This window comes from Anoplophora glabripennis, unplaced genomic scaffold (genome assembly GCF_000390285.2).
Source record: "Anoplophora glabripennis isolate ALB-LARVAE unplaced genomic scaffold, Agla_2.0 scaffold390, whole genome shotgun sequence".
In the NCBI taxonomy this organism is placed as follows: domain Eukaryota; kingdom Metazoa; phylum Arthropoda; class Insecta; order Coleoptera; family Cerambycidae; genus Anoplophora; species Anoplophora glabripennis.
The window spans coordinates 212,454-240,127 of record NW_019416515.1 but is presented as its reverse complement, the minus strand read 5'-3'; the positions used below and the strand labels follow the sequence as shown (position 1 = coordinate 240,127).

The 27,674-nt window shown below is 34.1% G+C and overlaps 1 protein-coding gene across 3 annotated transcripts in view; it reads right to left on the bottom strand.

Annotated features, from left to right (window-relative positions):
* Nucleotides 1–25,707, bottom strand: part of LOC108906214 — an 80,344-nt gene extending 54,637 nt beyond the window's left edge. For 2 of the 3 annotated variants that reach the window (XM_023454811.1, XM_023454813.1), the window contains exon 1: nucleotides 25,335–25,707. The gene's annotated coding sequence lies outside the window, so the exon portion shown is untranslated. The remainder of the gene's footprint in view (nucleotides 1–25,334) is intronic. The other variant, XM_023454812.1, reaches the window with a different exon arrangement.
* Nucleotides 25,708–27,674: the final 1,967 nt, after the last annotated feature.

Below are 27,674 nucleotides of genomic sequence, written 5' to 3'. Positions count from 1 at the left end.
TTTGATGAAGGCACCAGAAAGCTCATCCCTCGGCTCACAAAGTGCATTGAGGTTGAAGGTGACTACGTACCGAAAAATAGTGTTTGATGTATCTTTCTGAATATGTAAATTTTTCATAAATATGTATACTGCCGATTCGATTTTTAAAAAATTGGGTACTCTTACTTTGTGAGTGTGCCTCACACCTTTAAAATAAAGCAAAAACGAAAGTCAAAAATAAATTTGAGAAAGAAAATTTTGATAACGAAATCAGAGTTTTTCGAAACGTAAACTGTGATGTTATAGGTAATTATTTGTGTTATGGAGCATTATCTACTTTCTCAGTATGATATATGTATATCTGGTTAAGCAAAGTTAAATTTCTGCCTCACTCTGGAACTTTCTGTAGCTATCTTAAATGATTCCAATAGGCTTGTATTGATAGAAATCCACTTCTATGTCTGTCATTCTGCGTGGAAAATCGTCCAGATGGCAATATCCGCGTAAGATCTGGTAAAACTTGTTCAGCCTATACGTAGATTCTTTGAAATCGATCCATGTTCAACCAACTCCGGAGCTTTTTGTAGCGATGTTAAATAACTCCATAGATTTGTATTTGATGCAAATACACGTATGAAGCCGGTATTTTCCCGAAAATGTTCCAGTATCAAAACATGCCTAATATCGTATGAAACTTGTTTACCTCGGAATGTATACTTCGCAAAATTGATTGTTTTGTATCCCATCTTATTTAGTTATGGTAACTGGTTCCAGTATGTTTGAATTGGTGGGAATAAACATCGAAACCCGGCATTTTCTGGGGAAAATGTTCCAGTGAGCTTGTATAAGAAGGAAAAGGACACATAAAGCCTAAACCCAACCCATGGAGTGTCAAACGTAACGTACGTAGGAATATTTATAAATATTACTTATAAAAGTATACATGGACAAAAAATAGAACGTATATACAATAAGGTGCGCATTAATGAAGTTGATCGAATTTTTGGTGATTACTGGTGGATGTAAGGTCGGAAAACGAGTGGTCGGTTGCTGTTCTCATGTAATGGTGTTTTATATGATTCTTTGAATACGCGTGTCATCTAGATTCCATTCGAATAATTCCAGATCATTGTGACATCTTTGTGATACTGAGTGATAACGAGCGCAGCGATGAAAATGAAGACAATGACTCAGAATAGCGTGCACGGACAAGTCTGAATCGATGTATGATTCTTGATGGTCACTGGTCAGTGATTCCGATCAAAAGATATAATAGGAAGTAAATAATGGAACATTTTCTTCGGGAAAATGCCAGCTTCATACATGTATTTGCATCAAATACAAACCTACTAGAGTAATTTAACAAAAAGTTCCGAAGTTGGTTGAACAGGGATCGATTTCAAAGAATCTACGTAGAGGCTGAACAAGTTTTACCCGATCTTAGGCGGATATTGCCATCTGGATGAGTTTCCCCGCAGAATGATAGCCTTAGAAAGGCATTTCTATTAAATACTAACCTATTGGAATCATTTAGAGATAGCTAGGGAAAGTTCCAGAGTGGGACAGAAATTGACCGATTTTTAACATTGACCTTTATGAAATCAATTATTACAACTTTGACCAATACAATTTTAATACAACAAAAACCACTTTCCAATGCTCCTAATTACAAAGCTATTTTAGTTGCTAGAAGTTATTCAGAAACATATCAGAATCGGCATTGCCCAAAGACATTTTTGGATGGTTCGCCGCTTTAAAGAAACAAAAATTAAACAACATCGAGTGGATCAAGATCATATCAGAAAATTAAACGTTAAATGAAAGTTTTACAAGGGTTAATAAATATTGTAGCCATCTTTTTTTGTTTTAAAAAATGATTACACAAAAAATATGAATGTATGAAAAAATCTAAGCAAAATTTCAGCTTNGTGGATGTAAGGTCGGAAAACGAGTGGTCGGTTGCTGTTCTCATGTAATGGTGTTTTATATGATTCTTTGAATACGCGTGTTATCTAGATTCCATTCGAATAATTCCAGATCATTGTGACATCTTTGTGATACTGAGTGATAACGAGCGCAGCGATGAAAATGAAGACAATGACTCAGAATAGCGTGCACGGACAAGTCTGAATCGATGTATGATTCTTGATGGTCACTGGTCAAAAGATATAATAGGAAGTAAATAATGGAACATTTTCTTCGGGAAAATGCCAGCTTCATACATGTATTTGCATCAAATACAAACCTACTAGAGTAATTTAACAAAAAGTTCCGAAGTTGGTTGAACAGGGATCGATTTCAAAGAATCTACGTAGAGGCTGAACAAGTTTTACCCGATCTTAGGCGGATATTGCCATCTGGATGAGTTTCCCCGCAGAATGATAGACATAGAAAGGCATTTCTGTCAAATACTAACCTATTGGAATCATTTAGAGATAGCTAGGGAAAGTTCCAGAGTGGGACAGAAATTGACCGATTTTTAACATTGACCTTTATGAAATCAATTATTACAACTTTGACCAATACAATTTTAATACAACAAAAACCACTTTCCAATGCTCCTAATTACAAAGCTATTTTAGTTGCTAGAAGTTATTCAGAAACATATCAGAATCGGCACTGCCCAAAGACATTTTTGGTTGGTTCGCCGCTTTAAAGAAACAAAAATTAAACAACATCGAGTGGATCAAGATCATATCAGAAAATTAAACGTTAAATGAAAGTTTTACAAGGGTTAATAAATATTGTAGCCATCTTTTTTTGTTTTAAAAAATGATTACACAAAAAATATGAATGTATGAAAAAATCTAAGCAAAATTTCAGCTTTAACACAAAGTGCAAATATAAATATCAACTAAAAGACTTACGGGGTAACGCCAATCTAGAATTTTGAAAAAAATCGATTTTTGGATAAATGGTTTAAACAATGCTTTATTATGTGAAGAATATAGGAAAGAAGTTTTAGGTAGGGGAAATATCAGAAATACGAGTTTTTTTTTGAGGTAGACAGCAACCACTTGCAGAGAACACGCGCGATAGTTAGCTATTATAAGTATAGAGGCCAGATTGAGTCTCAGATCAAGCTGAAAAGAAAAGGATGAGGAAAATGTCAATATGGAAGGCCAATTATATGGTGCAGGCATCGCTGATTCAAAGTATACATACGTCTATAACGAATATCTTATGATGAATGGCAACAAACACTTTAAAAGTGTTTTTCGAGAAACCACTTTTTAAATGGCCGGAAACTAACTAAAAAAGTTTTCAACGAATCGACTTTTGTACAGAGTTTCACAATAACATAATTCAGGGAACATCTTAGGGGATTTTCGATTTTCATTGTTATTAACAATTTAATGCAAAATTTTTCGTTTTTTTTCGATACTTTTCAGTTGAATGTATAACAATTATAAATATTTTTTAATTTCTCTACGATGTCCCCTAGCTTTTATTATACAATATCAGAAAATGTGTGTGTGTGTTTGTCCCAAGACCATCCGTTAATAAGAAACCTTTAGGACATACAGCCCTCTAAAGAAAAGAACGATATGTCACTCGAAAAGATTAAATACTGCTCAGGAATTATTCAGCCAATACACAATGTGAGTTCCAAGCAACATACTTTTTTGTAACTTCATTCAAATATCAGTCATCAATATCTAAAAACATATTAAAATTTGGCTCTAATACTTCAAATAGTTGTAGCAGATAATATAAAAAAGGTCATCTTCAAGGTGCTTAAAGATTCAGAATTAAAATTTCATTTATTCGAAGTAATCGTGTTGGTTTTTATCAAGGACGGACCCATGGAAGTTTTACAGCCAATTGAGTTATACAACGTATATTCAAATATACAAATCAATATTATGATAGCACTGAATGGGTTCTATAGAGGTCAAAAAATAATGTAACAAACAAGGGTTAAAACTATTAGGAATGTTACAAAAGTTGAAAATAAAAAAGTTGTTATGAAAAATTTTTCTTCTGGATGATATTATCAGTTTTATTTCAACATTATCTAAGTAAAATTTAAGTTAACAGTAATAGCTTTGAAGGGAAACAAAAATCATTTGATCTTTTTGACGTTCTGTTATGTGGCTATAAAAAATAAAAATAACCTTCACATTGTATAATTGTATAATCAAAGAGGCCACTCAGTTTTTAAAACCAGATCAATAAATTATTCCGTTTTAAAAGTCTAATAAGAAGACATTGAAAATCTACAAATTTTAATACATTTGTATAAACATAAACATTTGATTTGTAATTCAACAGAACGACTGGTAATATACATTTGGCGTATCTCGGAAGAAAAACAAGTCAATTTTATTACGACTTTGTGTTATGTTTTGAACTAAATTACCTTTTGTTTCTTTTTTCAATTCGAAACACTGTTTAAAATGCAATTATATAATACTTACGACAGTTTACTTTTCACTGTAGGATTGGCAATTCAACTTCTATTTCGTAAACGTAAACCAGCAATAAAATCATTATTAAAATTATTCTAGCAATAAATTTTTATGGCTTTATAACTCGTTACTGAAATGTTACGGTTTACGTAAATTTAATGAGTTGTGAATGAAAATAAAAACCTCACATTTAAATACAAGGTGTTCCAATTAAAACTTCCCACCTGGAAAATACCGAAATTAAAAAAAAACAAAAAAACCTGAGGCGTCGATTTTTTTTTCAATGACACAAGTTTTGGTGTCATGGCGACATACGACTTTTTAAATTTTGGTTTGGATATGACAATAAAATCATCACTTAAAGAACGAAACAAAATATATCAATAAAAGAATGTTATTTTATTGTGTTCAAATTAGTTTCTCTCCGCTTCCATACAATAATACAATCTTTGCTCTTCTTCCGAATGAACATTTCGAAGCATTTCGGGCGTTATCTGGCGACATTCTTCAACAGTTTCTTGATAAAAAAATTTATTTTGATTTTTCGTTTATTTGTCAATACAAAAACTTCATACTCTATCAGTTCAACTTTTTTATCTGTTTTACTTTAAACGAGACAATAGTGTCTCATCTTGTCTTGTCGAGATAATACCCCGTATAATTATCACAAAGTCGATTGAATTTCAATTCGTGAAAATGGTTTATACAATTGCTAAAAAAGTGGCAATAATTAGTTCGTTCTACAAGAATAATGACTGTGCACGGCAAGCAGCACAAATTTTTAATGATCGTCATCTTGACAAAAACACTTCGCATCGGTACATCCTGGATTTAGTGCAGAAATTTTCGGAAGCTTTATCGGTTGCAAACAAGTAGTGAGGGTAATCAGGTAGTTGTCCTAAGTCACATCGCAATGGAACCAAATTTGAGTCTCTGAAAACTTACAAGTCCTTCAAGAACTTCTGTACCTAGTTGCCGCCGAATCTTAAAAATTCATAAGTATCAGCCATACAAAATTAACTTGGCACCAGAAATTAATGAAGACGCTTGCAGTTCTCTGAAGAAATGAATGATCGTGTTCGAAAGGAATCCAAATTTGTTTAACTCAATCTGTTGGTGAATGAATATACGCTCCAACAGGATGCTCGAGTCAACCGCCATAATTGCCGCTACTGGAGTGATGAAAATCCACGCATTTTTCATGAAACTCATACGCAGCGTCCGAGGATATTGAAAGTTGCTCGAGCATACTGGGAGACCACTTCATAGGGCCTCTCCTCCTATCGGGAAATCTGGATGGAAACATGTATCTGAATCTACTGGAAACCAATTGATTGTGGAAGTATTGGGAAATGACAGCGTTTTGCCAGAAGAAGATTTGTGGTTTCAGCAGGATGGTGCTCCACCATATTATGCCGTAACTGAGTGATTTTCTTAACCAGAACTTTCCAAATCACTGGATATGACGCAGAGGTTTAATTGAGTGGCCTCCCAGATCGTCAGATCTGTAACAAAAGCCGGGACGCGTAGTAATTTATTTATTAGTTCTCGGAACGGATGGGCCAAAAAGTAAAATATTTCAACACAAATTATCGAAAGTTAAGGGCATTCAAGTAGGTTTAGCGTCGTCCTTCGGAGAAATTTAGCAATATTTTTTAACAAGTTCACTTAGACTGTCGGGGCCATGCGACAGTCATCTGTCGCGTCCGGGAGGCGCCAGCCTATGCTGGGACAGAAGCAAGAAACCCATATTTTTAATAACGCGCGAAACCACGAGAAGAGCGTAGAGGTTCCAAATTAGAATTAAATCAAATTGTTAAATTGATAATAATTGGAAATCAAAATAATAGATCGAACAGCTGGCTTTTAGGCGGATTTTCCAAGCTATTAAGAATATATTAAATGAGATTGACTAATCNAAGGACCCAAGTTGTGGTGTCATGGCGACATACGACTTTTTAAATTTTGGTAACGAAACAAAATATATCAATAAAAGAATGTTATTTTATTGTGTTCAAATTAGTTTCCCTCCGCTTCCATATAATAATACAATCTTTGCTCTTCTTCCGAACGAACATTTCGAAGCGTTTCGGGCGTTATCTGGCGACATTCTTCAACAGTTTCTTGATAAAAAAATTTACATACAAAAACTTCATACTCTATCAGTTCAACTTTTTTATCTGTTTTACTTTAAACGAGACAATATTGTCTCATCTTGTCTTGTCGAGATAATACCCCGTATAATTATCACAAAGTGGATTGAATTTCAATTCGTGAAAATGGTTTATACAACTGCTAAAAATGTGGCAATAATTAGTTCGTTCTACAATAATAATGACTGCGCACGGCAGGCAGCACAGATTTTTAATCATCATCATCCTGACAAAAACACTTCGCATCGGCACGTTCTGGCAGAAATTTTCGGAAACTTTATCGGTTGCAAACAAGTAGTGAGGGTAATCAGGTAGTTGTCCTGAATCACATCGCAATGGAACCAAATTTGAGTCTCAGAAAACTTGCAAGTCCTTCAAGAACTTCTGTATCTAGTTGCAGCCGAATCTTAAAAATTCATAAGTATCACCCATACAAAATTAACTTGTCACCAGAAATTAATGAAGACGATCCTGATCGCCGCTTGCAGTTCTCTGAAGAAATGAGTGACCGTGTTCGAAAGGAATCCAAATTTTTTGAACTCAATCTGTTTGTACGCTCCAACAGGATGCTCGAGTCAACCGCCATAATTGCCGCTACTGGAGTGATGAAAATCCACGCATTTTGCCAGAAGAAGATGTGTGGTTTCAGCAGGATGGTGCTCCACCATATTATGCCGTAACTGTGAGTGATTTTCTTAACCAGAACTTTCCAAATCACTGGATATGAGGTTTAATTGAGTGGCCTCCCAGATCGTCAGATCTGTAACAAAAGCCGGGACGCGTAGTAATTTATTTATTAGTTCTTGGAACGGATGGGCCAAAAAGTAAAATATTTCACCACAAATTATCGAAAGTTAAGGGCACTCAAGTTTAGCGTCGTGCTTCGGAGAAATTTAGCAATATTTTTTAACAAGTTCACTTAGACTGTCGGGGCCATGCGACAGTCATCTGTCGCGTCCGGGAACAAAGAAACCCATATTTTTAATAACGCGCGAAACCACGAGAAGAGCGTAGAGGTTCCAAATTAGAATTAAATCAAATTGTTAAATTGATAATACTCAGAAAGGAAAATAATAGATCGAATAGCTGGTTTTTAGGCGGATTTTCCAAGCTATTAAGAATATATTAAATGAGATTGACTAATCCGTCCCGTATTGCAGAGGAAGGCTAGAGTTACTTGTAAGTTCAGTTAGTCACATAATTATTTATATAACTGTAAGTCCAGCCAATTAGGTAATTATTAACATATTATAGTTATACCAAAGCATCCCGATATTCAAGTTCCCGCCAATCAGATAAGAACAGGAACTTCTGGACCCAAGAAATGGGCGTGTCGAAGCGAGGTGTCGAATTCAGGAGAAATTCGAAAAACATGCAGTTTTTCCTTAGGTGGCATATTGAGCAGTCGACTTAGTTTTAGAGTCGCGGGTTAATTTAATAATGGATAAAGTCATTCCAAATTTTGCTATGGATCGCGCATTCCCTGAATCCTCGGTACGCTGTCGCGTGTCAATAAATTAATTAATAATGTTGTTCGAGCCCGTTGTGTCGTTATTTTGTTTGTTTGTTCTGTTTTAATTGTTATTAAAACCCTTCCTGGAAGTTCTGGTGCTTCTTTTTGTTTCTTCCAACTTCAGTGTCACCCTGTAGAGCCTGTCACTGGATTACATTCTACGTAAGCAATAGATGGTAAGTGCTTGAAATTCATTATTAATTAAGTATAATGATAATTATAAACTCCCTTTCGAGAATTGAATAGTAAACTCTATTGAAATCCAGACTCGTTATGATACTGGTCATAACGATATATAGATAAATAAAAAAATAATCCCTCAGGTTACAGATCTAACGTGCATAGACTTTTTTCTATGGGGACACTTAAAGTCGAAAATTTATGTAACACGACCGAACTCACTTGAGGAACTTCGTCGGCGAATTGTTGAAGAATATCGTCGGATAACGCCAGAAATGCTTCGAAAGTTTGTTCGGAAGTGAAGCAAAGATTATGTTATTGTATGGAAGCGGAGGGAAACCAATTTGAATAATGATAAAATAACATTCTTTTATTCATTGATATTTTGTCTCATTCTTTAAATGATGATTTTATTGTCATATCCAAACCAAAATTTAAAAAGAAGTATGTCGTCGAGAGCAAAGTTGAAAAAGCTTTAAAATGAGGTGTCACTCAACGTAGGGTATCATTTAAAGTTTAAGGGTATTTACGCAACTGCTTAAGGGAAATCAAAACTTACGCCATCACGTATCCCCCTTGAAAAGAATTTTTTTTTGTTTTTTTTTTAATTCCTATATTTTCTAGGTGGGAAGTTTTAACTGGAACACCCTGTATAATTGCAGATATGTACATTTTTCTTGTAACACAACTTAAACAGTTCTATGTGAATTCTATCAATAAGTTTTAAAGAGTTTTTATGACTGTTTTACTTTTTGGTGATACAATTGTGACACATTTCCTAGTTTCAACAAATTGGACTAACAATAAGAAATTTGAGACTAAAATTACTTTTTAATTTATTTACCAGCTTTAGGGATTTTTAGTAAATTTTAATCTAAGAATTGTATCGGTATAACATTTTAAAAATAGGTACCTAATATGTGTTCCAATGTCAATGTTCAATATGCGGATCTGGCCGGGACGCACCTCAAAGCAGAAATCGGTCTCACTATATTTTTTATGTAATATCCACTACTGGCGGGCCGCAACGAAGTGGCATTGTCGCAAATATTGCACTCATATTTTAGTCTTTGGTTTTTCTAAATTTCTCTTAATCTTCAAGAATTTCAAATAAAAAATTTCTTTCTCAGTAATCCACTGTATAACTGGTAAAGCATATGACAAGTAGCTCCAACCTAGTAAAACCCCGCTATGCCCCATATTAATTAACGCAAGCGGAAAAGCGGAAAAATCATCCGTTCCTAGTGCACGTTTACCTTTAAGGCGCATTTACTTTGGATGAATCATCTGAAGTGAATTGAACTGGAATTCATTTCACGCATCATGTGAAATTGAGATGCATGTTGCAGATGAGTATTTAGCTCGTATACAATTTCCCGTGAGGCACTGTTTCCTAAAACTTTTATAATCTGCTACTTTATTTTTCAGAGTTGGTTGTTCTTCAAGCAACCTTCGAATTTTACCAAACCATTATTATTTACAATAGCAATACTTTTGAAAAAAGGAAATATAGTCATAAAATAGAAATTTTAATTTCAGAAATATTGTTGCATCTCGTACAATAATCGAATCATTGCAGTGAACGTGATGTTTACATCTACAGAGGTTTCCGTAAAACGTGATCTGAGATCAGATCACTAACAGCTGATTTTAAGGAATTATTTCCGGACGAAACAGGATCAAACCGTGTAACGTTAAAGTGAAGGATACTGTCGTAGGACGTCGTGATTAGCCACTGGTTCGGGTTGACTCCACCATCGAGCTGTGGTGCATCAGGTTAAACGGTGCCACGCTGTGAGACTCTTTGGGGCATCGATGGTGGCCTTCCACGTTCCTCACTTAGCATCTAGACGGTATCGGATGGAACGATCTGGTCTGGATCCTCTTTTATCAATGGTGCTGGGTGGTTATTCGCCTGCTCGCCGATAAGGGGGCCTGCAGTAGGCTCGTGCGTCTATTCCGTAACGTTAACCAAAGGGGCTGACAGGGGTGGATGACTCTAACAATGAGAATTGCGTTCTTCTCCATGGATGACGAGGTTGTTGGCTGCTAAAGATAGTCCACAATCAAATTTGCAATTCAAGAGAACGAACGGTGTTGCACTTCTAAGTCTGGTTACCCTTATGTTGGTCATAGACAAGGACTGACTTAGACGGGAAGTTGAAGAGCATCGTGAGCTAAAGAGTTCGTGAGGTTAGTTTTTAGGACAGAATCTAACTGTTAATATTTAAAGAAATATTTTAATATTGTGCATTCTATATAAAATATAACAGTCTTGTATGTATATGATCTTAGTTATAAAATACGAAAGTGGAATATAGGCGTACAAGATATAGAGTTCAAAATATATATATTTATTTATTACTTATTTATTTATTTAAATTATTTGTCCAACAGTGAACCACCAATTACAGGACAAAGTATATATTATTTAACATGTGAGCATACAGAACAAAATGTAAAGAATAAATACAACAAACATACCAATAAGATAGTGTAACAACAAATGAAAAAGAAAATAANATCCCTCAGCTTACAGATCTAACGTGCTTAGACTTTTTTCTATGGGGACACTTAAAGTCGAAAATTTATGTAACACGACCGAACTCACTTGAGGAACTTCGTCGGCGAATTGTTGAAGAATATCGTCGGATAACGCCAGAAATGCTTCGAAAATTTGTTCGGAAGTGAAGCAAAAATTCTATTATTGTATGGAAGCGGAGGGAAACCAATTTGAATAATGATAAAATAACATTCTTTTATTCATTGATATTTTGTCTCATTCTTTAAGTGATGATTTCATTGTCATATCCAAACCAAAATTTAAAAAGAAGTATGTCGTCGAGAGCAAAGTTGAAAAAGCTTTAAAATGAGGTGTCACTCAACGTAGAATATCATTTAAAGTTTAAGGGTATTTTACGCCCCTGCCTAAAGGAAATCAAAACCTACGCCATCACGTATCCCCCTTGAAAACAAAATCGTCGTGTCTCACAGTAGATAGGCTACCTTCATTCTGAGCCAAAATCCCATGTATTTTCTTATGGAGGTTCATTTTGCAAATTTTTGACCAATTTTACCCCCTCCACTCCTCCTTTTGGCCCCGCCCCCTCGTTTAGATCGACCAATCAGATTGCAGTATTCCGAACCAATCAGATTAAGGCGCGAAATTCAAAATCAGGCCGCCTCCTGTCCAAGCTCCGGCCGCCTCCTCGCCCGGGAAACTTAGTCAGTGGATGACGTCATTGTTGGCGAAGAGTTAATAATTTAAAAAAAAACCTATGCCGGCTGTGAGAATCGAGCCCCGGTCCTTCGGATTGCGAGGCAAGCACACAACCCACTAGACCACAACGCTCATCTGTTGGAGTTGCGATATATTTGGTAGGTATGCAGGAGACGCGGAAGCGTTCGATGGGCGGGGATGGGGAAGCGGGCGGTCGGTGGAGGCCTGCGATGCTGGAAGTCGGCTGCGGTCAGCGGGGTGCCGGCGTACGAGGGGGGAGCGGGGTGCCGGCGTACGAGGGGGAAGCAGGCGGCCGGTGCCGATCAGCGATGCAAGCAGCGGGCTGCGGGGGGCGGCGGTGACGGCCTCTTGGTACAAATTTTTTTGTTATAAGGTAGAAAATATAAGAAACGAGTGCTATATGAGAGTGACGTAATCGTCTGGAAATTTTTTGTTGCACAGCTCATATCAGATAAGAAGATAAAATGACCAAAGCGGAAGCTTCAGATAAAAATCGACTAAAAGTACTCATGGTAAAAATATTATTTAAAAATATAAATCTTATGTCGAATGAAATATCAACACATATGAGTTGTTTAGTTTTAGCGTTTGCTTTGATACTCTCTTGGATGCATAAAANAAGAAAAGCTGCAACTACTACCTATGTTAACAATCATGAATTGTTGACACTTCTAAAAGCTGTGTACAGATGTTGCAAGCTACAGTTGAATATATCACAAGAGTTACAGATTAAGTTATAATTGCGTGACATAAAAGAAACAGGAGACTTCAATCCCACATTGGTATTATAAGCAGAAGTATAAAAAGTAAGTGGAGAGCGGCAAGCCGACCTAACTGTTAAGAAATTCAATTGACTTAGAATCTCGGGACAGTCTACTTTATTGTTTACTAGTGCATGTAAAAATTTCAAACTATGGAAGTGCTTTCTGTATTGTAACGAGTCGAGTTTGAAACGTGTTAGTAGTATTTTATAATCGCATCCACGAGCAGGATATACGCCATCGGAGCGAAATGCGAGGTATTTCAAAAACTTTTTTTGCACCGAATCAATTAAACTGGCTTGGTTAATATAAAAAACAATCCAAGCCTGAGAACAGTATTCCAGTTTGGGACGGATAAACGCGTAAAATAATGAAAACAACACAACATTATCACTGAATTCACGACCTTGTCTAATCACAAAGCCCAGCGTACTAAGTGTTGAGGACACCAGATATTGAATATGATTTGAAAAGGTAAAGTTACTATCGAAATAAATTCCCAAATCTTTTATGGTATCTGTACGCTCTAAGACGTCCGAGTTAATTTTGTAATTGACTATAATGGGCTTAAGTTTACGTGAAAAAGAAACAACTTTACACTTAGAGATATTTAAATGCAAATTATTTGAATCGCACCAAAGGACTATTTTGTCCAATTGACTCTGAAGGTGAAGACAGTCATCATCAGTTAAGATAGAGGAGAAGATTTTTAAGTCGTCGGCATAAACTAGTTTGCGACAGTCAATGTAAGTCGTAATATCATTAACAAAGATGTATGGCGAGTACACACTCTGGGCAGGATTCGGTTCCTTCAAATGCCTCGGGTTGAGTTCGGTCGCAAAGAGGATTTTCGGTCTGTCGTCCCTTGAGTAAACGAATGAATCCCTCCGGTCTAAGGCGGCTTCCTTAACCACGGCTGTAAATCGCAATGTTGAGTTATGACCTCTTCGGAATATTGAATCTTCTGGGTTTCTCTGATTAATGATGGACAGACTGTTGTGTTGATTAGGTCCGAATTTCGTAATATTCGGAAGTTTTTGGAATTGCCGAATTCGGATTTAACAATCGGTCACAACACGCAAATCGAGCTGTTGTGGATGAAGGTTGTTGCATTGTGTTTGAGCTGCGTGGAGTGAATTTTGAGAGCGATGGCGGGAAAATTGGAAAGATAGTTGAAAAGTAACTCTCCGGATCGCCGCGCTTGGGCTGTAGGTTCATTGATTCCAGCGGGGATGGATTTAGTTTGAAGAGGTTTTTTCCGTTTTTTCAGTCCCGAATAGAAAGTGTGGTGAATTTTGAATACGAATAGTTGATTACTTTACCACTCATACAAAAAATACACACATATTTGTAACTTTTACTAAAATGGGCAAGTTTATTGTTATTTGTCATGCTAATCATGCGTGAACACTAAACGAATCAATAAACTATCTAAATTTTAAGGTTAGATAAAACAGCTGATCTACTTATCCTACTACTGTGTCGGGTAGGAGGATCAGAACTATAATTAAAATATGACTATAAACTCAGTCCCGTTACGAACGATTTTTAAGTATAACCGGTTTGCTTTCTGAACGACAAGAGGGATGAACAAAAAATTGAACATGTTTACAAGTATTTATTTATTTACTTATACACTGCCCAGACCGAACTTTATATAATAAAACAGAATCTATCAACTAACATGCAGCTAAACGTAAAATAAGTACACTGATGAATAGCCTATTACACAGTGTAGGTCGATATTCAGTTTAGGTAGATGAACGATTAACCTACGGAACATTAAACTTAATACAGCTAATGATTCTCTATAACAACATGCTCTTGGATTGTTGATATCTCATTTAGTTTTCGCGATATTGTTATTTTGAGTGAAACGTGTTTGAGTGTTCGTGACAATTATTGAAATGTGCGATTTTCTGGAACAACGACGCAACGTAAAATTTTGCGTGAAGCTGACGAAAACTTTTACAGAAACCGTTTCAACTTTTGAAACAAGCTTATGAAGATGTTCTGGGTCGTACGCAATATTACGAATGGTTTTCACGATTTGAATGTGGTCGACAGTCAATTGAAGATGATCCTCGACCAGGAAGGCCTTCGACTTCAACTGATGACACCCACGTTCAGAAAGTCAAAGATCTGGTGCGTGCAAATCGCCGATTGACTGTCAGAGAAATTGGAGAAGAGTCAATACCTCAATTGGGTCATGCCATGAGAGTTTGACTGAAAACATTAATATGTATCGAGTTGCAGCAAAATTTGTTCCTCTTTTGATGACTGCACTACAGAAAGAAAATTGTGTGTACGTTCATCGGCAACTGGGAGACGAAAGCTGGCTTTATGGCTACGGTATTGAGACAAAAGTTCAATCATCACAATGGATTAGCAAAAGATCTCCGTGCCCCAAGAAAGCACGTCAGTCTCGATCTAATGTCAAAGTGATGCACGCTGTTTTTTTCAACTTTAATGGAATTGTGCATTTTGAATTCTTGCCTCAAGGTGAAACAGTGACGGTGTGTACTATCAAGGCGTTTTAAAACGATTAAAATCAAATTTCTTCACCCTCCTTACTCGCTAGACCTGGCTCCTTGACATTTTTTCTTATTTCCGAAATTAAAATGTGCTGAAGGGACACCGTTTTCAGACTATTGATGACATCAAAGCAAATTCGTCACAGACTTTAAAGGCCATTTCAAATGAAGCTATCCAGAGCTGCTTCGCGAAATGGAAACACCGCTGGGAAAAGTGTCTGAATAGGAGAGGAGAGCACTTTGAAGGAGACAAGGACCAATAGTGTATAAAATTATTAATAATAAGTTTAAAAAATAAGGTTCAGTTATTTTTTTAACAGGCCTCGTGTATTGACAAATTAATGTTAATACTAAAACTAACTGAATTAGCTTATTGTAGTTATTTTAGCAATATTGTGCATTTAAACAAGCAAAACAAGAAAATTCCGTTAATTCTCGAACATCATTTCTTAATTTTTATTTCAAAATGTTTTTTTAAATAGAGACAGCAATTTGTCATAGGAACTCAACGATTATATCTAATCAGGCAACCTAATCATTACGTAGACATTAACTGCGGTAACCAGTAATTATTCAAAATGATAAGGAACATAAAGAATCCGTTTCATTTGCAAAATATTATGATAATTGATGCCAAATATGGAAAGTAGCGGCGCATACCTTATCTCAGAGAATGATATTATTTTATAATACCAACATGTACACCTTTTTGTTTTTATATAAAATGTGATGCAGGATTATATTCATACACTCTGGTGAAAATAATTTGCTTTAATTTAATACATGCACAAATCTGGAAATAAACAACTAAGAACGTATGTCAACGTAATTCATTGCCTTGTAATTGTAGATCGAAAATTTGTGAAGAAGGAACAATCATATCCATTCATATGTTACCTGCACTTTTTTTATTACATTAAATTATTTTAAAGCAATTAAGTGCATATAGAATAAGTTTATAATTAGGTCAGCAGTATAAAATAAAAGGCAAAGGTAAGACATCAAATGATTTGCTATGCGATGGACATAAGATATTGAAGACGTTACCGAGAATAATATTTCTCTAAGAAAATGGTAACTATCATTACACTGTAGACCAAAAAAACGCCTAAAAATAATAATGAAGTTCTGTAAGAAGATGAAAACAGCATGCTTTAATAATGAAAGTTGCTTTAATTGTTGAATTATAAGATTCTAGGTAAGAAGAGATAAGTGATAACTATGTGATCAGACTTTAAAACGTTGTACAAAATTACTCCAAACAACTCTCAAAATATCTGAACATTTTAACAATGACTTACTTTATCCGAATTATAGAGGATATTTTTAAAATTTAATGCCAAAGGAATAGGAGACAGGAAATATAATTCAAAGCAATGATTTATTTTAGTAAGAAAGATATAGGGTGACAAAGGTTTATTGTCATTTATGACAATATGTAATATCTTATGATTGAGTCTATCGAACGCCCTTGAGTACTCCGTAGAACAGTTTGTGTCTGCATGTCTTAGAATTCCAAGAGAAACTGAGTCATGTAAGGTAAATTGATGTTCATTGATGTAAAAGTAAAATTTTAAAGCAATACACGTATTGCTGTTGTCACAAATATGAGCACTACCAATGGCATCTATGATATGCAACGCTTGTGCCAATAATTATTTTACCTATCTAAAGAAATCAACAATAAGAGGCAGTACCCATCTAAGGATACACAACCTGTATAATGCAATTTTTTTAAATATAGGTGTTAATATCGTACCATATTGGAAGTCGACGCACAAATCTAAAAACATTAATTTCGAGTTTTTTAATTTTCCCATTCCAACGTGATATAAAATAAATAATTAATTAGATTTCATTCAATTCTAACTTGATTGATTTTATTTAGCATTTAAGGCAAATGTGATTTCCAAACAGAAGATAAGTTCCATATCTCTTTAATTACATAATTGAAAGCATTAAATTTATTTAGCAGTTATTATTTGACAACAAAGCCACCGCTGGTCTATTACCAAGTAGAAGAGTTACCACGCTAAATTTCATTGATGGAAGCCGGCTAACAAAAGCCTGCTTCCATTTCGGGTTGCCAATTTCCAGCATTTAAGAAGCAGTCTGTGGCGATACGCTATATTGTCTGTGTCTGTACCAAGTTTCATTTGAATATGTTTTTAGAGGCAGTATTAAAATAAAATTTTACAGTACACATTTATCATTTTGTATCTACGTTCAAAGGAAACTTTTTGCTTAAAATGCGATATCCATATCTTCTGTTTCAACTTATTACCATATTTCTGAATCACTCTGCATATTGACAAGGTATGGAAATACATATTGGTCCTTCAAGTAATTAATATTTACCAATTCACAATAAAAATTGGAGAAAATTCCGAAGGAAATTATGAGATAAGAACTGAAGAATAACTTCAAATACGTTTATGTACAAAAAAAGTTAAAAAATATTACAACAGATAAGCCACGAAAATCGAAAGTTGAAATTCAATGTAAAAGGATTTTGTTAAATAAATGTAAAAAATGTGTCAAATATTCATAATAAATCATTTTTAGAATTTTGGAGATTATTGTTTAATTCTCTTACTAAATTATTAATCTCATTATCAGGTTCATTTTCTATTGTGAGAAATGACATAAATTGACATGATAAAGAAGCCATATCTCATCGTAGATATAATTAGATTATAATTTCAAATCATTGGATCATCTTGCATAAGTAGTTTAGACTATTACAGCAAATACCTACCAATCTTTTAGGGTTACAATTAATAATATTGAATAAAAAATAATGAGGTGTGCTAATACAATTCTAAAATATTTTTAAAATATTCAGCCGCATTTGATAAGTTTTCCTTGAGAATTGTTAATATCTGCCGTTCAAGGAAATTTATGTGTATTTTTAAAGTAGAGGTAAGACACGCAGAATGATAAAGAACGAAAACACAGATTACTTACTTGACGTTATAAAAACTGTATGTAAAATTATAATAATATATATAAACTAACAGATATCTTTCACAAAGCCGTATTTATATTTTTTTAAATGTTCCGGATTCGATAATAATCTCTACATATATTTTTTAATTTATCGTGACTACTTAAAGAAGTATGTACTAATCTAGATTACCTATTGTATTTGAAATTGTGGATAAAAACGTTAATTTTAACTTAACAGATATTTAATACGAAGGTTAACACTACACTTGAGGTATGACGATTATAATTGTGTATAATTGTAGTGTGACTAACACAAGTAATTCAAAATAATAATAGAATAATACCTAGTTTATCACTTTTTCGGTCAATAATTATGTCCGAAATTCGATTGTATGAAACCATGATCTGCGGTCAGATGGATCATTACCAGCTACTTTTGAATTTTAAGGAAATTGAATATCTAATTCCTGACAGCAGTTTTGTTTTCAAACAATGAGGTCAGAGGTCTAGAAGTACAATAATCTGGTCCACTTTCCGAACATCAAGAAAAGTAATCCTGTTGCTCGGATTAACGCGATCTCATCAGTTTTCGAAAAACTGTTATGGATAAAAACTTCCAGAACCTCTATAACCATACTTAGTATGTATCGAATATTTTTACATCATTCTTCAATACACAGTGTGTGCCAATTAACATTACCGCTCCCAATATCTCCGAAATGAAGATATTTATTTTAGTTCCGGAAATTGGGGTTGTCAGGTCCCTCGAATAGCTTCAAATTGCAGTTAGAATTGTTATTTCAAATCTTTCTGTATAGATGGCGTAGCGATATTAAAAAAAAATTTGATTCCTGGAACGTGGAAATGCGGTCCTTCTGAAAGATCGTTAAATTTTGAGTAATTTTTGTTATATTAAGTTTTTCCCACTATATACTTGTTTGAGAAACATGTCGACATCAATATGCAAAGTATGATGTAAATTTATTATTTTATTTAAATCACACTGAGACAAAATATTCTTTTAAAATATTGTTGTAGTGGCTTTATTCACACCATATACTAACTAACAAACAATAAATTGTAAAAAAAAAACAAATGACCAACAACAGAAAAAAAAATTGTACACTGGTAAATTTTATAACTAGTTATAGTTAAATTGAAAGACGCAGGCTAATAAAACTGTTATTATTGGAAATCTAATATGTGTCATCTGTCATACATGTTTTATTTTAAACAAATGACATGAGCCACCTATGACAGAAATTTTTAATAATATTTGATAAAATACGGTTCGTCTCTGCCCCTTATAAGATTTACATTTTTTTTTGTAGTTGATCGTTTGGTTTTTTATAATTTATTTGTTAGTTGTGGTGTGAATAAAGTCATTATAACAATATTTTAAAAGAATATTTTGTCTCAGTGTGATTTAAATAAAATAATGGATTTTCCTGTTACGTACAATCACACATTGCATATTGATATCGACATGTCTCGAAAACAAGTAAATAATGGGAAAAACTTAATATAACAAAAATTACCAAAAATTTAACGATTTTTCAGATAGAACGCATTTCCACGTTCCAGGAATCAAACATTTTTTAGTATCGCCACGCCATATACAGGGTGAGTCAAAATTCACTCCCCAGCGGCCGGATATATATTCTAAAATAAAAAGTAAAACAAAAATGTAGAATAATAAAATCTCGAAAGCGGAGCCGTTTTCGAATAAATTTTAGTTCAATAAATGCGCAGTTTTCGAGTGACTAATCAAGTTGGCCGGACAAAAACTGAATGGTGAAAATTACAGTAATTTTTGCGAGAACATTTTGCCAGGTTTGTTAGAAAATATTCCTCTACAACGACGTGCAACTATGTGGTTTCAGCATGATGGTGCGCCCGCACATACCACATTACAAGTAGGTACGACATATTTTGAACCGCCGTTTTCCTAATAAACGGATTGGACGAGGTGGACCAACACCATGGCCACCCCAGTCTCGGACTGACTTGACTCCGATAGACTTTTGGTTATGGGAATACAGAAAAGAAAAGGTTTATGTTACTGTGCCTGTTGACGGGGATGATGTTATTGGCAGGATTCATGAAGCAGTAGCGGAAATAAATGAAGCTAATTTCTGTTCTGTTGCCAGGAGTTACGGAAATAAAATAAATATCTTCGTTCGGAGTTGTTTCCCTCAATATCAGCGGTTTGCAATCTTGTCTGTGAGGTTTGATTCTTTTGCATACCTAAATTTGTCGTATCGAAGAATGTTGTTTGATTTCATTTGATACGATTTGTTTGAATTGGGTTAATACCTTAATTTATTAACTTATTACTTTAGAGTGATAGGATACCTTAATAAACAGTAAAAAGATGTAAGAGCTAATAATAAAACATGTTTTTATGAAAAAAACTTAGTAAGAAAGGGCAATTAAGAAATATATTTTAGATAGAAAGATAATTACTTAAAATCTATATAGTCGTGTAAATAGAGGGATGAAGGGTGAGGGGGGGGGGAAGCAGATAGAGGGGGGGTAATCCAAATAACCAAGTTGAATATGTATGACACACGTTCCCAGATAATTAAACATCATAACGTAAATTCTACGAATACCAACAACAAAGGATTCAGTATCAGTACGTAGATCTACGTTTTTATGGTATTTTGAGATATTTGGCATTATCATGCAATAGGTAAGTATAGAAGGTTCTCACAGGAGTCTCTGATATACTTCACACCAAACACCTTACATTCCATTTTACTCCTGTATAAGGTACCTGGGGCAAATAAGGCCCAGGAGGTAATACGGCCCTCATTTAAAAATTCGCGCTAAAATAATTTGATGATACGTCACTCTTCATGACGCACACATGCGATTGATTTAGTTAAGAGAAGTCCAATTTAGTTTTAGTCGAAGACAGAGAAGTCCCATGTATTGTTTTTATACGATTTAGGCTTTATTTTTTTTAATAAAAAAAAGTAGTCGCGTTTATTTTTTTGTTATCGGAAGAGAAGTTTTCATTTTTTTAAAAGATGTTTGGTTTACCTAATTTGCTTTAGAGAGTACTTAACTAAACTTTTTGAGTAGACTTTTCACCATTTCACCTCCCCATGGGTTAAAAGACCTATGTTGATTATTAAGGGAAATGTGTAATAAAAGTTTTATATACAGGGTGTTTTCACTTTAAATTTGGAAAATGCAGGAATGTATTCCCTATCCAAAATTAAGTGTAGTTTGCTCTATAAATTTTTTTTATGAAAGCCTTTGTTTTGGAGATACAGGGCGTTGAAGTTAAAAAAAAATAAACACTTTTTGACATATCTCGGCTATCCACGAGTAGATTTGATTCAAACTTGGTACACATTTTGCGTATTGGGGGTTCTCATAATTAACAGAATATTAGTCCTATCGGATTAGCCAGTGGCGTGCAAAGGTAGGGATGCGTGGCACCTTTTTCAAAAAAAAGTACGCCATTGAGTTTTTCGAAGAATGTAAAGTAAATTTAAATACTACCATANAAACTTCCAGAACCTCTATAACCATACTTAGTATGTATCGAATATTTTTACATCATTCTTCAATACACAGTGTGTGCCAATTAACATTACCGCTCCCAATATCTCCGAAATGAAGATATTTATTTTAGTTCCGGAAATTGGGGTTGTCAGGTCCCTCGAATAGCTTCAAATTGCAGTTAGAATTGTTATTTCAAATCTTTCTGTATAGATGGCGTAGCGATACTAAAAAAAAATTTGATTCCTGGAACGTGGAAATGCGGTCCTTCTGAAAGATCGTTAAATTTTGAGTAATTTTTGTTATATTAAGTTTTTCCCACTATATACTTGTTTGAGAAACATGTCGACATCAATATGCAAAGTATGATGTAAATTTATTATTTTATTTAAATCACACTGAGACAAAATATTCTTTTAAAATATTGTTGTAGTGGCTTTATTCACACCACATACTAACTAACAAACAATAAATTGTAAAAAAAACAAATGACCAACAACAGAAAAAAAAATTGTACACTGGTAAATTTTATAACTAGTTATAGTTAAATTGAAAGACGCAGGCTAATAAAACTGTTATTATTGGAAATCTAATATGTGTCATCTGTCATACATGTTTTATTTTAAACAAATGACATGAGCCACCTATGACAGAAATTTTTAATAATATTTGATAAAATACGGTTCGTCTCTGCCCCTTATAAGATTTACATTTTTTTTTGTAGTTGATCGTTTGGTTTTTTATAATTTATTTGTTAGTTGTGGTGTGAATAAAGTCATTATAACAATATTTTAAAAGAATATTTTGTCTCAGTGTGATTTAAATAAAATAATGGATTTTCCTGTTACGTACAATCACACATTGCATATTGATATCGACATGTCTCGAAAACAAGTAAATAATGGGAAAAACTTAATATAACAAAAATTACCAAAAATTTAACGATTTTTCAGATAGAACGCATTTCCACGTTCCAGGAATCAAACATTTTTTAGTATCGCCACGCCATATACAGGGTGAGTCAAAATTCACTCCCCAGCGGCCGGATATATATTCTAAAATAAAAAATAAAACAAAAATGTAGAATAATAAAATCTCGAAAGCGGAGCCGTTTTCGAATAAATTTTAGTTCAATAAATGCGCAGTTTTCGAGTGACTAATCAAGTTGGCCGGACAAAAACTGAATGGTGAAAATTACAGTAATTTTTGCGAGAACATTTTGCCAGGTTTGTTAGAAAATATTCCTCTACAACGACGTGCAACTATGTGGTTTCAGCATGATGGTGCGCCCGCACATACCACATTACAAGTAGGTACGACATATTTTGAACCGCCGTTTTCCTAATAAACGGATTGGACGAGGTGGACCAACACCATGGCCACCCCAGTCTCGGACTGACTTGACTCCGATAGACTTTTGGTTATGGGAATACAGAAAAGAAAAGGTTTATGTTACTGTGCCTGTTGACGGGGATGATGTTATTGGCAGGATTCATGAAGCAGTAGCGGAAATAAATGAAGCTAATTTCTGTTCTGTTGCCAGGAGTTACGGAAATAAAATAAATATCTTCGTTCGGAGTTGTTTCCCTCAATATCAGCGGTTTGCAATCTTGTCTGTGAGGTTTGATTCTTTTGCATACCTAAATTTGTCGTATCGAAGAATGTTGTTTGATTTCATTTGATACGATTTGTTTGAATTGGGTTAATACCTTAATTTATTAACTTATTACTTTAGAGTGATAGGATACCTTAATAAACAGTAAAAAGATGTAAGAGCTAATAATAAAACATGTTTTTATGAAAAAAACTTAGTAAGAAAGGGCAATTAAGAAATATATTTTAGATAGAAAGATAATTACTTAAAATCTATATAGTCGTGTAAATAGAGGGATGAAGGGTGAGGGGGGGGGGAAGCAGATAGAGGGGGGGTAATCCAAATAACCAAGTTGAATATGTATGACACACGTTCCCAGATAATTAAACATCATAACGTAAATTCTACGAATACCAACAACAAAGGATTCAGTATCAGTACGTAGATCTACGTTTTTATGGTATTTTGAGATATTTGGCATTATCATGCAATAGGTAAGTATAGAAGGTTCTCACCGGAGTCTCTGATATACTTCACACCAAACACCTTACATTCCATTTTACTCCTGTATAAGGTACCTGGGGCAAATAAGGCCCAGGAGGTAATACGGCCCTCATTTAAAAATTCGCGCTAAAATAATTTGATGATACGTCACTCTTCATGACGCACACATGCGATTGATTTAGTTAAGAGAAGTCCAATTTAGTTTTAGTCGAAGACAGAGAAGTCCCATGTATTGTTTTTATACGATTTAGGCTTTATTTTTTTTAATAAAAAAAAGTAGTCGCGTTTATTTTTTTGTTAGCGAAAGAGAAGTTTTCATTTTTTTAATATTATTAATGGAAATGTGCAATAACTTTACATTTCTTTTTTTCTAATTTAAGGATGTTTTTAAGGAGTCATTGTGAAGATAAGTTGCGAAAAACTTCAAGTTCACAAAAGGTCCTGATTTTCTGATATTTATAATCGGATCAAAGGCTTGTTTACGCTATGAGAGCTCTAGATAGACTGAATTATAGATGTAATGTTTTTAGGACGTAGAAATAATTTAGGCTACGGTCAGAATTATGTTTCTGCGCATATGAAGGTCAAAACTCATAAGATTTTGAAACAACTCTACCTAGGTACTTCACTTGGGTTTTCCTTGCAAGAACAGGAATAATTTGCATTATACCTACTTGGTTCGAATTAAACCGTTTAAGTGCCTTTTCACACCAGCATCAGCGTATTAGTAAAGTACGAACATTTTGCACGTGTTTTGACATTAATTCGACGAAAATACCCAAGTGTGAAAAGGTACTTAACTCCGTTAATACTACAAAAATATCATACTCTGTTAAATATAGGGTGGCTTAATTATAATAAAGTTGCTTATATTATTTGGAGTTTAATTAATCGTCTCTAGCCGCTTAAGTATCATTCATTAATTTTAAAATTCATAAAAACATGATTAAATTAGAGAAGTCCCTATAGTATTTCTTAAATTTTATGAGTTTTTGTGTCTATATCACACATTTATTAAACATAAAAATTACGTCGCCTATGATCTACTGTGGTAATTCTCCGCTTTCCTAAACACATTTAGAAACAAGTAAACAACTCAGAAAATAATCCTATTAAATTATAGTTTTTGGCTCTTTGATTTATATGTTTTACGTTTGACTTTACATTTAATTACTTTTCGTCTTCAAATACCTGAAAATTCGTAAATAATATAAAAGTATAGTTCCTATACTTTTCAAGTGGTTTACTGGTTATTGTTTGTATATATACCAAGTGACCCAAGAAAAAATTTTCAATTTAATTATATTGGGGGCTACTACCTATACGTTTCTTCTACTTGAATATATTATTATNAGTTTTGCTTATTGTGAATAACAGATTTAAATGTGTCTCGGAAGTAGAGCCAATCATGCAAAGAACCATCAAAAGTCGGTAAATTTACTTCAGGTAATTTAATGTCAAGATTTTGATCACTTGGATTGCAGTTATTTTGCATAACTGGATGATTATTATTGGAATTGAAAATACGAGATTCTTGTGTGGCACTAGCATTCTGTAGCAAATTTGGGCCATTATTTAAACTTTGTTGTGAACAAATACTTTCATTTGACGAAAGTGACTCAATAGATTCGCGAGAACGCAATATAATATTTTTAGCTGTACTAATTAACCTATAATAATTTTCTTCGAAGTTTTCACGCTCATCTGATTGAATAACAACTTCATCGTCGCCAGCAATTAACGTTTCAATTTCGAATTGAATATTATTGAATTCCTCTAACAAAGGAGATATGCTTTCCATACGCGTTTTTAAAACGACATAATCAGTATTTTTCTCGGCTACAAACTTGCTTAGGAAGGTATCAAATCGAGTTATTGCGGATCGAATAACCGCCCGTTTTGCCTTATATGTTTTTAATTGATCGGCCATATTTAATATTCTAGCACAAATAAATAAATGGATATGAAATAGAAAAGAATGATATGGAACGCACCCACCTCTACTATAGCTCTCCACTGGTGCTGGGCCGCTCTTCTGGGATCAAGTGTTTGTTTGTTCGATGCAGGTGGACAAATTTCACGCCGCTTCCCTGCCTCAGCTAATTCGCTCAAAGTTAAAATTCTTGATCGCTGGTGATAATCACGCTCTGAAGGACCATATGTTGATTTGTTTAAGCACTTTTGAATGTTTTATTTTATAGTTTATTTAGTAAAATAACAAATATTTCAATAACGTACAATACGTGTGTATACTATGACATATGAAGCCAGTCTGCCAGGACCGTCACATGGCGGGGTAGCCAACCACACTAGGTGGGGGCGCTGCCGGTGCTGCCAACCTTGTAGGTCAAATATTCAAAAAAAAAGAAACGGTGCAACAATAGGTCATCAAAGGGAATTAAAATTTCTCTAAAACAATTAGATAACTTAAAAGGTTCTTATCTCATCTACGATATTAATACAAACACGTTGAATTTGTAAAATATGTATGTGTCCTTTGCATGAAAAATTTACCTGGTTTGGCGTTTCTGTGAGAAATTTCTAATTCTCAAAATAATCCAGGTACAAATATTTCCAGTCCACCCAGTATAATTTTAATTTAGTCATAGAGGCGTTTTCAATAGAAAAATAACTTATAATACCAAAAATGATCCAAAATGAGATACTTCCATGAACTGTTCGTATATTTCACAAAAATAAAGTGTCACACACAGGTAGCACAAACACTATTTCAAATCTAAGGTCACTTGACTTCTTTAAATATCGACACTCAACGGATGTTCTACCAACCCAGTGGCTCAAAAAATCTCAAACTTGATCGAGGATCACTGAGAAATTCGAACGAGAAACAAAATCTCAAACAGGTAAGCGGTACCTCGTGATCGAGATTGGAGATTGATAATAATAATTGTTGTATTCCCCTGTTCGCAGTTCATGCAAACTTTGACATTGAATGGTTGGTTGTTTCCTTTCACTGCGCTGCTGTAGTGCATTGGCGCCCGCCAAGGAAAATACAAAATGTTTTGGGAAGTTATTAAGCTTAACGTTTGCTTATTTTTATGTAAATTTGTGAACGCCATATTTCTCTAGGAAAAAATGGTATAGGTTTATGAAATTTTCTGCGTTCTCAAAGAAACATAATATAAAAAACAATTGAATGTCACATTTTGGAGATATAAGGCAAACTTTGTTTTTTAAAATGAAACGCCCTCTATTTATTTTGTTGTTTTCTGACATTTTGACATTAATATATTTCCTTTGATAGTTTTCACAATATTTTGGTTTATTTACTGATCCTGCACACAGTTTTAACACTGCCAAGGAACTGCTGTTTCCGCTGTTAAATTTATAGACAAATCTTTACATTCTTGACTAGGAGAAAATATCTTGTTATGAAAAGTGTTTTTATATTACGTTCTAAACAAATAACAAATGGAGCAAGCAATTTTTTCCCGTTTTTAAATAAATAAAATAAAATGTATCGATTTTGTAGTAGGTACAAAGATAGTGTCGTGCTTAAATTTTAGCTCGAATTTTAGTAATTATGAATCCTTTAAAACAGAAACTTACTTTTAATCCAGTTACATATTTGAAAAATATGTAATTAAAGTACCCAAAGATTCACGTCATTCAAATAATCATACGTATTAAAAATAATTTAGGGACTTACCAAATAGCAAAATTCAGTCATTTTTAAACGCACAAGTACAAAATAAACTACATTTGCTCAAAATGTCCACCACCATTTTCCATGCACGCAGGACACCTTCGAATCCAATTTTCACGCACTCGCTGGAAATCACTTCAAGAAAAGGAAATAGTGATACGCAAGAAACACTCCCAACACGGTCGAATCCAGATACCAACTGAATTGAGTATTGGTGATTGCTAAACACCTTAGTACCTCGTGTTAATAAACCGCCGCGCCGTTGTCACATTGTTCGATATGGATTTTACGGAATTTTAAATTTATTACAACGCTAATTATTTTTTAGAATTAAGCATAAAGAAGTTCAAAAAAGTGATAAACATTGTATTTTATTGGTAGGTATTTTATGCACGCAGTTATGTCAATAATCCTTAATTAATCGAACTTTTGTACATCAAGTTGGAGACTGATAATTTTTTTCTCGGAAATGATTGAGTTTAGGACACATGTCACATAAAGTTTTTTTGTTTATTTTAATGTATTCTTTCGTCTGTTAAATTTAAGGCAGACAAACTTCTAACCTGTATTGGTAGAATTTATTTTAATTTACTATATCATCGTTTTTTAATAGTGACAATGTCACGAAAAAGTTGAAATAGCTAGTTACCCACTTACATATTAAATTCACC